General features: G+C 43.1%; 1 non-coding gene across 1 annotated transcript; it reads right to left on the bottom strand.

Annotated features, from left to right (window-relative positions):
• Nucleotides 1-229: 229 nt before the first annotated feature.
• On the bottom strand, nucleotides 230-343 carry LOC114770915 (U5 spliceosomal RNA). The gene has a single exon (XR_003743502.1). It is a non-coding gene; the product is annotated as a U5 spliceosomal RNA (small nuclear RNA).
• Between the last annotated feature and the right edge of the window lie 14477 nt (nucleotides 344-14820).

The raw sequence follows: 14820 nt of genomic DNA on the forward strand, positions 1-14820 counted from the left end.
TAAACTATGTGTAACTGATAGGGTGAAGGTGTGCAAATGAGTTAAAGACAATGTTTAAAGAAAAGAGAAAAAGTAAAGTAAAAAGCGCAGAGTGATTTTGTGCAAAGTGATTTTGTGCAAAAGTGATCATTCCGGAGAGTGATTGGAGGTGAAAGTGAAAGTGCTGGAGTTCTATGTACTGTTGTTGTTGAGAGCTCGGACAGCCTGCGGGAAGAAGCTCCTCCTCATTCTCTCTGTAGAAACAGAGCCCCCAAAAATATTGTGAGCTTGTTGACACCCCTCTCCACGGAAATCTTTAGTAAAAGGCGAAAGATTTGTACGTGATGAAGAGAAGCCCAAGCGACAATTGTGGCAGGAGATTTCAACATTTTGAGTTGTTGTCTTCAACTAGTGACACCTGAGCTTTAATTGTGTTTGACTTTTGCCATCTGTGCTCACTATTATGCCACACAGGTGCATCACAATGACAATGTGTCTAAAGAAGATGTGTCTAAAAAGTTGAGAAGTGCTTATGGTTTTGATCACACACTCACATATGTCAATGTTTTTTTTCAGTTGCTCCAAAACATCTTGACATGCTTGACATGCTCTGAGAAATCTGTATGTATGTACATACAGTACAGAAAACTGTACTGTATGTTCTATCCATGATCTCTGTTTTATTTTTAAATGCTGGTTTATTTTTTATCTGCAGCCTCTACAAATACTCCTGTTAACAACTTCACTGCCCTCAAAAGATTTCTTGTTTTTAACAAGTACATGATGTAAGAGTCCCTGACTTTTCATGTGTTAATGAAGAACCCTGTGTTATCTCCAAGCTGTGTTCGACCCCTCACAAAACAAGACAATAATCAGGTGGCAAAAAGGATAACAAATGGTCTGAAGTGCCGGGTCTTGTTGGGAGTGGATGACTGCTGTATTCCTGTATCAGGGGTTCTGTTTGACATAAACACAAAAGGACAATCAGTTTGGTCTGTGCCAGCTCATGGCTTTTCTATTCTCATTTCAGCCCTGCTTCTCTAAGGTACAGGGTCACTCTATGGAATTTCTTTTCAGCACCATCTCTAATTTGAGTTTTTTCTAACATTCACCGCCCTGTAACATTCACTGCCCTTGTAACATTCACCGCCCTGTTGGATTCTGTTTTTGGCTGATGGGCCAGCTTTTTACAGTGACTTCTACAATACAATATTATCAAATCGGCTTTGACTGCTGAACCTGCAACCCTTCGGGGCAGGGCTAGGCAAAAAGTGTAGAATCCAGCTGCATGACAATACCTCTTGTGGGTTTTTGTGGCAGATACTCTGACGCAAAACTAGTTCCCCCCAGTTCCCAACAGTTTCCATGGGTAGTCATTAAACCACTAGGGTTTTTTTGTCAGTTGCTCCTCTTTTCTAAATATAATGATTAATATTAAAATAGATTTATTCTGCCCCTGCTAAAAAGTATGTGTCTAGCTTGGCAGAGCTGCACATTAAGGACATTCACATGGCACTATTAAATAACAACAACAACAACAACATTTATTTCTTATATAGCCCAAAATCACATACAGTATGTCTCAATGGGCTTTGACAGGCCCTACAGTTGACACCCCCCACACTTGAACCTTCTGCACACAAGGAAAAACTCCACACAAAAAAAAACAAACAGAAGCAGCGGCAGACGGTTGCACTGTACGACCGATACTGAAAAATGTGGTTATAGTGGTATATTGGTACTACAGTGGCCCGGTACCCTAACTAGGACAGCCTAACTGGTGAATTTAACTTTGTCTGTGTCTAACAGGGGGACTCTGTGATAAACTGGACTTTATAATTGACACTGCGTCAAAATCAAGGGAAATGAGGGTCTAGGACTTTAGCAAAAAGCCAGAGAAAACAGATAGGTTTTGCGATTGGATTTAAACACTGAGACTGTGTCTGAATCCCGGACACTGACAGGCAAGCTGTTCCACAACTGCGGAGCTCTATAGGAGAAGGATCTGCTCCCAGCAGAGTAACTAAATACAAAATGCTTACAAACACATGATTTCAGTCCATATAACACACATTAAGAAAATGTGCTTGTTCATTTGTTCCTGCAGCACAAAGCAACTATGGCAAAACACAAGGTACAAACAAATTTAAAATGAGAAATCGTTGACCACTAGAGGTCGCCCATATGCCATTATTAATGTGAGAACGTCACAATTCTTATCTGTTATTACACTTTATAGCATTATTCCCCCTTAACAAGAAAAACTACTTCTAAAACAGGCCTAGCATAAACACTTTGGGTTCCTTGTCTAACCACCTTTATGTCCACTTTTTGAACTTTAGAGTCTTTGATGGGAAGTGCTTTCATCACTACTCCATCTCCTACTGACAGGTTTTGCTTGTCAATATGTGATCTAGTGAATGTCTATGTCGAGTTCATTTGTGAATGGTTTCTGTTCTCTACATACATGAAAGGACATGTGTCAGACTGCAGGTTCCAGGTGAGTCCTAGACTGCTGTAGTGTTAAGGGATCAACTGCTAAATCCAAATCCACTAGGTTTTTTTCTTCAGGAAGAAAGGCATCCATGACAGCATAAGGGTGGTAGTAACTGTTGATTTGTCTGCTAATATTTCTTTTGTTCTTTCCAGGATAGAGATGGCTTCATCTTCAGTTGGAAAAGAGTAAAGTCCATCAAAAGTGCTACCCAGCAGTTTGCATCATCCAAGTAAACCTCTCTGTCCATAAGGTCAAGGAACAGTTCATCTTCAATAGGCATGCTGGATTTGCAATCATGCTGTTTGTTTTGGAACACATTTATCCCAGGCCATTTATCTTATTGTTGTGACTGACTGCAGACACACCTGAGAAGCCATGGGGAGACTCAGGGCTGTCAATCTTCTCCTTGACAACCAGACTGCTGGTGCATGGTTTAAGGATGGACTGGTGACCACTCATCAGTACGCTAGTCAGGCCTCCTGTGAGTTTTCCCAGGCACACATCTACAATGATTACCCATCCAAGGTCAAGTCATTGCGTGAAAGGTGCAGTGTGAGGCCCAGTACATTGCTTTCGTGCCTTGTGTACCTGGATCTCGTCCCAGAAGGAGTAGGACAGTCCAAGGCTGGAATATTGTCTGGGGAATTTCAAACCGGTCGTCTGGCAGCATTTCGTAGTTACCTGCCCAGTAACCTGTTGCTTTGCTCATCGAGAACTGCATATGACTTCATAGCTTTTTCACTGTGCCCTGCAGGATACTGTTACATATGCACATGGGCAGTGTGCGTTTTGCGTGTGTTCCAGGTTGTGGGTGTTGCTGTAAGGGATTCTGGGTATACGGAAATAAAGAGAAAAGGAGCAGACCGCGTGTCGAGAGTCTGCGTGGTTATTCACTAACAGCAAACATAACATTTGGCGACGAGGATGGAGTTTTTTGTACCTCCTCCACCTCCTTTTCTGGCTTTGGCCGGCGAGCCGCCGGTGCCCTGGGACCGCTGGTTTGAATCCTTTTCGACTTATCTCACGGCCGTCAGCCTCGCGGATTCTCCAGACTAGCGTCTGCGAGCCTTGCTGCTCCATAACCTGGGCACGGAAGGGCAGCGGATCTTCAGGACCCTGGGAGCCGACATAACGTTCTGAGCACCCCATTGCTTTTGCCTCCCGGTCTCTGACTCTGGCTGAGCAGAACTATTCAGTTGGGGAGCGGGAGGCACTGGCCTGCGTCTGGGCGTGTGAGCGGTGGCATATATACTTGTATGGCCGACATTTCACCCTCTGCACAGACCATCAGGCCCTAACGACCCTACTCGAATCTTCAGGCACAGGGCACAGACCGCTCCGGCTCCACTGCTGGTTGGAGAGGCTCCTCCAATATAATTTCACTCCGCTGTTTACCCCCGGCCGGGACAATGTTGTGGCAGACCTCCTTTCCAGGGCCACTCCAGACACTCCTCCAGGCCCAACCACGGATACACTGGAGCCAGAGCTTATCCACATGCTTCATGGGCCACTCCGGGAGGTTGTGTCTCTACAGGACCTCCAACTGGCTTCAGCGCAAGACTCAGCTTTGCACTTGCATTCAAGAGGGGTGGCCACGCACGGTGCCCAAGGATCTGGTGCCATTTCATCGGGTTAAAGATGAGCTGTCCTGTTGGAATGAGGTCTGTGTGGCGCGGGGACTGCGGGCCGTCATCCACGGCAGCCAACAACCTCGCATCCTGGCCATGGCTCATGAGGGACACCGAGGCATCGTAAAGGTCAAGCAGCGCTGCCGTGACAGGGTGTGGTGGCCTGGGATCGACAGGGATATTGAATTTGCGGTGAAGGACTGCTCAGCCTGTCTCGTCAGTGGAAAGACGGGCCCTCCCACACCTCCGCCACTGCAACCTGTGCCGGGCCATGGCAGCACGTTCAGCTGGATATCTGTGGGCCATTTCAGGGGGTCCCATATCATCAGCGTTTTCTAGTGGTTGCCTATGACTTGTACTCATAATGGCCCGAGATCTCCTCCACAGGCTCGGTCACGTCTCAGGCGGCCAGGGAGTTCCTCGACTGTCTGTTCTCAAGGTGGGGCCTTCCCAACACCATTACAACAGACAATGGGCCTCAGTTCACCTCCATGGATTTTCAGACATTCCTCAGGGACAGAGGGATTCGACACACACGCACCGCTTTCTACCACCCAGAGGCTAACGGTGGCGTGGAAAGATTTAATCAGACCTTGAAGAACGGTGTTCGGGCTCACCTGCCCGATGGCTTGGTCTTTGCCTCAGCCCTGCAGCGCACACTGCTTCATTACAGATCATCTCTCCATTCCACCACTGGAGTTTCCCCAGCTCTCCTCATGCTGGGTAGGGAGCTGCAGCTTCCATTAGACCGGCTGCGGCCACAGCCTCCTCCGCTTACTGCAGCGGCCCTGCGCCACAGGGTTTGACTTCTCAGCGCCGGATGAAGCAGTCTTTTGATCGCCGACGGAAGGTGACACCTTCCTGTCTGGCAGTCCATGATTGGGTCAGGGTTCCTCTGCCTCACCGGGACAACAAGCTCCTTTCCTTTTGGGCTGAGCCAGTGCAGATTACGGGGCGGCTGGGCTTGGCCACTTTCCGCCTGGCTGATTGTACGAAGTGGCATGCGAAGTGGCTGTGTATCAGAATGACATTTACATTTACAGCATTTATCAGATGCCCTTATCCAGAGCGACTTACAATCAGTAGTTACAGGGACAGTCCCCCTGGAGCAACTTGGGGTTAAGTGTCTTGCTCGGGGACACAATGGTAGTAAATGGGACTTACTGGGTCTTCTGGTTCACAGGCGAGTGTGTTACCCACTAGGCTACTAGCACCCAATGACAATCACTTCACTTCAGAAAATATCCAAGTTCCCTCAACCTGTAGTAGTCCCTGCGCATTCTCAATTACCTCTGGCGAGCCATCAACGTCTTCCAGTGTCTGCCACAACATTCTGAGACCTTAAGGTGGATTGTGGATGTGTACTGCTCTGAATCATATAGCTTGCTCAGATGAGGATGGGCCAAGTCATTTGGACAGCAGATTAAGTTCCTCTCTCGTGGAGAGTAGCGAGTCATTGTTTGAGCTGATGAAGGATGCCTTCCATTCCCAGTAGTTCTCTGGTTAATCATGAAACTTCAGCAGGCCTGTAATCACCAACTCATGTCGCATCAGGTACTTCCTGCACTGTACTGTAGCAACTGCAGATGGGCTGTTGTTGGACATAGGGAATGTGCACGCTTGATCTGACTGGGGAATCTCGTAACTGTCGCCAATATAGTTACTTTGGTGTGTGACTATAAAAAATTGCTTTTGGTTGTGTGGTTTTTCTCTGCACGGGGTTAGTCACCAGATGTGAATGTCCAAATGTAATTTTCTTGAGGTGAGTAGTGAGGAGTCAGATCCTCAAATTCATAGTCATTGATTTCACTTGATGGCATATCACCTTTCTTCCAGTGATGCTTTTCTTTCACTGTTTTCCATAGTGAGCTAGATGACTCAGGACTCAGGCATAGGTTCTTTAACAAAAAACATTTATTGAAATACAGACTGAACAAACATATAGGACTGTTTTTGGGGAAAAGGAAAGGATAACTCATACAGGAAAAACACCAAACTGCATGAACTTGCGCACACACACACTCCACTTAAACATACCAGACTCCAGAGTCACACCAACTCTGATAATTTTATTATTCTGCCACTGATAACTATTAAAATAATTATGTATTTACATTTACAACATTTACAGAGGTGGAAAACAACGCATTACATTTACTCACATTACTAAAATCAACAACGTTTTGTGAATAATTAGTCAGTTTTAAGTGTTTTACTTTGATGGAGAATGCGCCCAGCATTCTTACTGTTTTGTTGCAGTCTAATATGCTGCAGCACCCAATATTTCTCAGAACACTGCACAGTAGTGTCTCTCCTTTGGGTCCTGGTGCCGGACCCTTACCAGCCAATCAAAAAAAGGATGGGCCTATACAATAACCAATCAGAAAATAACAACATTGTATTTGGGTAAAAAACAACACAGCAAATGATGACCTCATTCATAGGAGCAGTTTTAAAATTTCAATTTTAAAAACATTAAATGTTGTAAGATGGGGCATTCTGCAGGACCACGGTACTTCTGCAACTTTGCCTTTTGGAGAGGCAAACACCTCTTTGTTCTCGAGACAGTTTGGTGGTGATGGTCCGTGGGGGTCGGTCTCCTGCTCTTTGTTCTTGCAACCATTTGGTAAATAATAGGTGTGAAGCGCCAGCCATGTTTTTTGAGATCGCCTGCTCTCTTTGTCTGCCCCAGACCGGAGAATCTGAGGGCGTGACGACAGAAACAACAAATTCTGATTGGTCTGTGACAACTTCCTGTGGGTCAAATGTATAAAGGATGTTTTTCTCAGCTTCTTTTCCATCGGAACTGGGCCTTCCAGGCCTTTATCCTGGATCAGATGATATCTCTGAAGCTTGGTTAAGGCTTTTCTGTCTTTTTTCAATCTTTTCCTTCTGTCTTTCATTTTGGTTTTCTCTGTAACATTGGTACCTTTTTTACTTACAATATTTACATGTAACTGCAATAATAATCTACTGGTGTTAATAAATTAAAAACTGTTCATCCTTTTAACCTCTATTGTGCCATGCCTCTTTCTGCCAGGTAACATCAAGTTGAAGTAGTTTGAATACAGTGCTTTTGTGTGTAGAGAGAGAGTTTATAACCATTGTCCTCAGTTTAACAATGTATAAAATTCCAAAAGCACACCCCACCCCAAAACTCTATAATCCTGTATGCTATGTAGATTAGAGCTGTAAATTCCGGCCTGTGCTTGGTCGAGTCTTTACTCAATTTCTATCATTTTTGTCAAACTCGAGTTGGGTTAGCCAGCAAACACAAACGTCCTGTCTGTAGTGCTGTCAGGAGGAAAGTTGGAGGACGCAGACGTGGGCATGGGGTAAAAGGAGGATCGAGCCTTCTTGGGCAGAGGTAAAGACCGCCATGTAGCCTTAATGTTGTGGCATTACCATGGTGCATGGGGTTAGATGCTCAGGTGGGACCATGGAGGAAAACAATGGAGATCCTCGCACGCTACACTCTAAAAACTGCTGGGTTAAAAACAACCCAATTTGGGTTATTTTGGTAACCCAGCGCTGGGTCAAAAAGGGACCAACCCAACGCTGGGTTATTTTGACCCAACAAGTTGGGTTACACGTTTAACCCAGCATGCTGGGTTGTGATTATTAACCCAACTATTAGTTAAAAATGACTACGCTGCTGGGTTGAATGGAACCCAAAATGGGTCAGAAATTTAATATAGAAACTTGTGATTAAAATTACTAAAATAAAAACAATTATACAGCAATACATATTTCAATAATGGAATTTTATTAATGACAAAACATGTAAAAAATGTGTCCATATGAATTTAAGACTTTTTTTTCCATCTCCACCTCAACATTAAGACAATTTTTATGAAAATGTATCAAACTGTAGTCACAGTGTTTCTGGAATAAAGTCAGTAACAATGAATCAGATTGAAGCCAAATTAACTTAAGAAAAACACAATTTGACATGTAAATGTAATGAAAAAAAGTTTTCTTATCATGCATAAACTAAGATATAAGAGTCATCTGTAAGAAACACACAACAAAGCAGGCATTAAGAACATCTATGCAGTAAGGATCAGATTTGGTCAAAATAAACTTGCAACTTTCCTAAAATGTGCCCTCTGTAAAAAAAATAATAATACAATACTAGACACATCAAGCACAAGAAGAATCAGATACAAAATGAACAACTGCAAGCCTATTTGCTCTAATCACTGCAAAGTAATTGTACAACAATCAGGCATGAAGAGCTGTGCTATAAGCATAATTGGGTCTTACCCTGCTAGCTCATTCTTCAGCTTCTGAACCTTTGGAGGTAGCTCACTTCTACCTTAATTTCACATTGCCTGCTGAATGAAGGTAAACGTGTTTTCAAGCACTTTGGGTGCTGCAGGTGAAGTGCGTAGGTTAAGCCAAACAAGAGGCACATTGCTTGAGGTAGGTTGGTGAGTGCTTCCCTTGCCCTCTCGGTTGATGCCCAGTCTTGAGGGGTTGAGTTATGGCAATGCTGGGCTTGCTGAACTGTTGTCCTCATAATAGAGGATTCCCACTGGGATGTCCATGGAGTCTCCATAGACTCTACATAGTGCAAGAAACATGACAAAAAGAGAATATGCAGGTTAACAGCAATTTGTCTACAATCAACTGTATAGAATTATCTAATATTATAGATTTTGTAATTCAATGTGATTTTATTTTAGGCACTGTAAACAATCTATTTTGTGTGTTTATATATAGGCGTCTTTCATGTTGTGACAGTAGGTGGTATATTACACAATTTGATATTTGAATTGTACAAATGGAGAAAGGGTTTACTCACTGAACTGCTCTTGAAGAACATAGATGCATCATCTCCAAGAATTATTGGAAGTCCTCTCAGGACAAGGCATCTAATGGCTGTTAGCTCTGTGCTCTGCAAAGTGGTATAAAACACACTTGAATGTAGAACAAAGGAAATAAATCTTATATCAGTTTATTTGTCCATATAGAGAAATACCACAAGAGAACAGTTTATGTATTGAACTAACCATCAATATCATTATGAGAAGAAAAGAGAAATATCAACCCACCGTTGTGTTGTAGCAGGTCAGCTAATTGCATTTCTATCCAACCTGTCTTCCTCTTGAAATTTCCATCAAAATTGGACACAACCCATCAAGAACACCAAAGAACTATTCTTTAAAGTTTCTACCAACAATCCTGTTAAATTCCAGGTAAACCTGAAAAATATTAAATATGGTCAGTTTTGATATTCAGGCAGAGTTATTTATAACACAAATAAACCTCTCTGAACATCATGTATGTAAAACAAGTAAGAAAAAAAAAAACATTAAAGGACACATCCACAAACCTGGTTTTCAGTCAAAAAAGCACTGGCCAGCTTTGGATCATCTGGTTGATGTCAGGCTCATCCTTTACAACCTCCTCTCGTCTAAGAACAAACATGATTCCTGATGCAAGCAAGGAAAGGGCTTAGTTCCTTCTTGCATAAGTTCCATATTTTAGCCTGTAACGTTTAAAAAACTGTGCTCTTCTCGCAGATAGTACTTGCATTTCCAAAGCATATTAAAGTGGCTTTAAACAAAACTAGTAGTGCAAAAAAAAACTGGCATATGTTGAAAGTGGGTGTTTACTTTTTCAAACCTACATTGAAATAATTTGAATTCTACAAAACTGTATGTAGATAAGTAGAGAGCTACTCTAAAAACACATTACTGCAAGTATCAAATGCTCACTGTTCCCTTAAGATGACCTCATAATTAAATGCATGTTTCAAACTACAACTGTTCCAGCAGTTTCTAATTTGAAAAGAGAAAACAACTCACCTTGTTCATCCACAAAATGGTTCTCGTTGCAGCAAGCAAAACTCCTTTAAAAAAAAAAAAAAAAAGTCCAAACTTGAGGGAAACAGACAAATGTAGACAGAAAGGTATACTTCTAAAATACAACATTAAACCCCAAAACCCCCTTTCACATTGTATATGCAAAATAAAGCTTACCTATCTCCGTGTGAGTGAGTACACACAAATTGCTGGCCCCAATGCAGTCGCAAGATATTAAGCATTGTTAGCATAGCAAGTGTTAGTTAGCAAGATATTAAGCATTGTTAGCATAGCAAGTGTTAGTTAGCAAGATATTAAGCATTGTTAGCATAGCAAGTGTTAGTTAACAAGAAAAAAATTCTCCTCTGTCCTTCAACCCGCAGCTTTTGCCTCAGAATTTTTTTTCCGCCCGTCTCCTAACCCCGCGGCTTTCGTTCATAAAATAATTTTTTCGCCCTTCAGAATTTTTTTTTTTTCGCCCCTCAGAAACTAAAGACGGTGCAAAGACAATGGCGGCTCCTCTCGCTGATGTCCCAGGTAGTTGACGTGACGTGCGTGCTCTCTTTCAGGTTCGCGTTCCCAACCCAGCACCGCTGGGTTACAGATCGAGACCGATTTTCAACCCAAATTGGGTTAAATCAACCCAACAGCAGCCTCAACCCAGCATTTGGGTTGAAAAAACAACCCAGCGTTTTTTAGAGTGTAGGGATGTTCCACTGATTTCCTCTTCGATCCGATCCCAAAGAGTAATCTGATAAGTAAAATTCTAATTGGAATTGGTGACTCTGATCCAGTTCTGATACGTTGTACTTTATGAACTAAATGTGTTTAGAAAAATCTATATAAAAATAGTATGTGCCACCCTTCCGGGGGTGGGTGTGGGACCCAGATAGGCAGGGGGGTTTCCAGTTTCGGTGAGGTAGCACGCGCTGATTGTTTGTAAGAAAAATGAGCGTACTATTCTTTGGTTATCAGTTGCTGGGAATTTCACAAATGCAACACTGTACGTTTTGTGAGGAGTGTAAAGATATAACTGTATTTATGTGATGATTTCCTTGGTTTAAAAGCACGGTTTTGTGTTATTGTTTTTTATTTTTTTACTGCATGCTTGAGTGTGTGTTTGTGCATGTATGAAGAGATGTCACACTAAACAGACTAATCTTACTACGACTCCTTACTGATTGATCTCTGTGGTTTATCTGAGTGTTAATTCACAATCCTGCATGAGTACATGACAGTTAAAAAGGCGCACCCGTGATTCCTGGCATGCCAACAAACAGTAAGTCAGCAGCATCTGACGTAAGCAGTGTCAGAACGACAGCCGCAAGGGCAAAAGCCAAAGCTGCAAAGGAGACAGCATTATACGCTAGCCAGAAAGCTAAGCTAAAAGCGGAGAAGGTTCCTTGAGAAGCAGAAAGAATAACAAGAGAAGTGCAAAATCAGCTGGAAACAGCCAGAATTGATGCAGAGCTGGATGTATTAACACTACATTGTGAAGCAGATGCAGCTGTTGCTGAAGCAAAGGCACTTGAAGATGCTGCAGAAAGACAAGCTATATCAGAGAATAGAAATCTGGTCTCAGAAAAGTCAAAGCTGCACCGTAATAATGAACATGTACAGTCACAGGCTTATGAGACCCATCTTGACCAGCAACAGCCTTTCAAGGATCGCAGCCAAAGAGTACATTAAATTACATGAGCTTGAAGATTTACTTATGGTGATTTGTTGTGCTAAAGAAGGCAGCCATCGGGCCTGTCTTATTTAGACACATCTCACGGCATTGGTCTCATTGTAAGCAAATTGCTGTATGCGAGTCAAGAGAAGTGGGTGACGTCCAGGTCACTATACAAAGACTAGAGCAATTGATCTCTTGAGTTCTTTGAACTTTTCAATGTTGAAAGCCATCCGTTGCTGTACCACCTTCAAACATGCTCTGGCCTAGTGGAGGCATACGGTAAGAGAAGCTGTTACGTCCCCGGTCTAGGGTCAGGGACATAACAAATGGGACATAGGAGTATCAACTCCAAAACGACGCAACAACACTTAAGGCTAATTCTTTATTACAACAAGGACATTTAAACAACAAAACACACACAAAACAGGTCTGGGCAGTCGAAGTCTTGTCTTCTGATCATAATCCTTCACTTCATCAACAACATTCTTCTCTCACACCAACATTCTATCATCACCAATAACGTCCACTTTTCTTCCTCACACCACCTTCTCCTTTTCACCAACACCTCCTCAAGACACTTAACCCTAAGTTGCTCCAGGGAGACTGTCCCTGTAACTACTGATTGTAAGTCGCTCTGGATAAGGGCATCTGATAAATGCTCTAAATGTAAATGTAAATGACACACACACACACACACAACCGAAAACACCCATAGTCTGCCACGGGACGTCACAAAAGCAGAAGGATTCCTAATTGAATCTCTTGATAGCAAAACTGTGATCTCTTTTCCTCCTTAACTGGAATGTCCAGAGATCCCAAATAACTGTACAGATATCCGTATGTATCAGCTGCACCTTAGGCACATCACTGAGTGCATCCACAAATTGGTCAGACAACAAGTAAATGGCCCACATAATGCTCCCTTTACCCAACGTCTAGACCTGGGATGGGTCGTGATAGGGGAAGTGTGCTTAGGCAATGCCTACAAGCTGACAGTCAGTACATTAAAGACTCATATACTGGACTGTGTCCACCATTCCATCTTTACCATTGTACCAACTTCAAACATTTTAAGGAGATACGACAGAGTTTTAGTAACCAAGCAAAGCCCCAGAAGTGCTGTTGGGAATGTTAGCATTTGAGCAAACCAAACACGACAACAGACCGGCTTCGTCAGTCGAGGGGTCAAAATGAGGAGTGTTGATACATCCCATCATTTGGAGTATACCATCTGCAGAAACCCAATCAGATCAGGGTGATTTTTGACTAGTGCCCGGTTTTCCTGGTGTCTCTCTGTACAACCACCATTGCCCTCTTGGGCATTCTTCTCCGTTTCTGAAAGGAGACAATTGCCAACGCAGCAGATATCAAACAGATGTTTCACTGCTTTCTAGTGCACAAGTGTCACCGCAACTACCTTAATTTTCTGTGGTATGAAGACAACAACCTCAGTAAAGCAATTAATGACTATTGCATGAAGGTACATGTTTTTGGGTGGTTCACACACTGTTACATTCATAGAGAGACATTTTTATGTTGACGATGGCCTGATGTCTCTGCCATCGGGAGCAGAGGCAATAAGTCTTCTTAGTCAAACTCAGGCTTCTCTTGACTAATCGAATCTCCGTCTTTACAAATTTGTGTCCAACTGTGCGGCAGTTACAAAAGCTTTCTCACCCAATGATTGCATCCCTGCCATTAAGGACATAGACCTGGGTGGAGAAACAAAGCCCACTCAGAGGAGTGTGGGTCTGCTGTGAGAAATCCGATCAGACTTCCTCTTGTCCAGTCTTGTCCATAGTCAAATTAAAATTTTGTTTGCTTGTGCGACTGCTATTGACCTCAATATTAATCTAAATATTTCCAAAATAAACATACATTTTCAAACATAAATTATATGTAACACATAGGAAATGTTTATAGTATAGTGAAAATCTGCAAATGTGTAATGTGAAGCTGTTCAGATTACTTCAATGCTTCTACAGAAATTTTGTATTGGTTTTGTATTGAAGATTTGCAAATATTCTATACATGAGTCCAGAAGATGTTTGAAAGTGCAGGAGTGTATTAGTGTTAGTGTTCTGTCTATGTAGTGTTGTGGTTGAGAGCTTGAATAGCCTACGGTAAGAAGCTCCTCATTCTCTCGGAAGTGCTTCCCTGATTGCACAGAGAACAATCCATTGTTGGGGTGGCTGAGGTCCTTCACTATCTTCCTAGACCTGGTCCAGCACCACTTGCTGTAGATTGATTTAAGGTCATGGATCTTAGTACAGATGGTGTGTTCAAGCTGATCGAACTGCCCTCTGTAGGGCTTGCCTGTCCTGCATGGTGCTGTTCCTGAACCAGGTTGTGATGTTACCTCTGAGGATGCTCTCCAGGGTGCAGGAGTAGAAGTTCCTAAGCACCTTGGAGGGCAGTCTAAAGTCTCTCAGGCATCTAAGCATCACCACGGTGCTCTTGTTGATGACAGGGGTCTTGTAGTTCATCTCATGCTTAGTACTAAAGTCCACTATCAACTCCTTTGTCTTGCTGACGTTCAGGTGGATATTGTTCCTCTAGAACCAACTCTCTAGATTTCTAACCTCCTCCAGGTAGGCTGTCTTGTCATTATCAGAGATAAGGCCCAGCATAACAGTGTTGTCAGCAAACTTAATGATGATGGTGGAGTGTGTAGTGGTTGCAAAGTCGTAGGTGTACAGAGGGGGCTCAAAAGACAGCCCTGGGGGGCTCCAGTGCTGAGAGTGATGGTGGCTGTGACACGTCCGCCCATCCTGCCTGTGGTCTGCCAGTTAGGAAGTTGGAGATTCACTGACACAGAAATGAGCTGAGTCCTAGGTGCTCCATCTTTGTGGTGAGTGTGGAAGGGATTATCGTGTAAATGCTGAACTGTACGCAATGAAGTGCATTTTAACATAATTTCCCTTCCGAGTGTCCAGTGAGTGCTGTGTGGAGGAGATGGGAGATGGCATCATCTGTACAGTGGTTTAGGCAGTAAGCAAACTGCAGTGGGTCGAGTGTGTCCGGTAGTGAAGAAATGATCACTACTGAGGTGAGGGCGATAGGGCCGTAGTCGTTAGGTTGGGTTTTCTTTGGGACCCGGAACAATGATGGTCTCCTTGAAGCATGTGGGGATCAGCAACACAAATAAAAAGAAGTTGAATATCTCTGTGAACACAGGTGGTACATAGAGAACAGAGTTTGATGTTCCACAAGGTTCTGTTGTAGGTCTGT

Source organism: Denticeps clupeoides, chromosome 20 (genome assembly GCF_900700375.1).
Source record: "Denticeps clupeoides chromosome 20, fDenClu1.1, whole genome shotgun sequence".
Taxonomy (NCBI): Eukaryota; Metazoa; Chordata; class Actinopteri; order Clupeiformes; family Denticipitidae; genus Denticeps; species Denticeps clupeoides.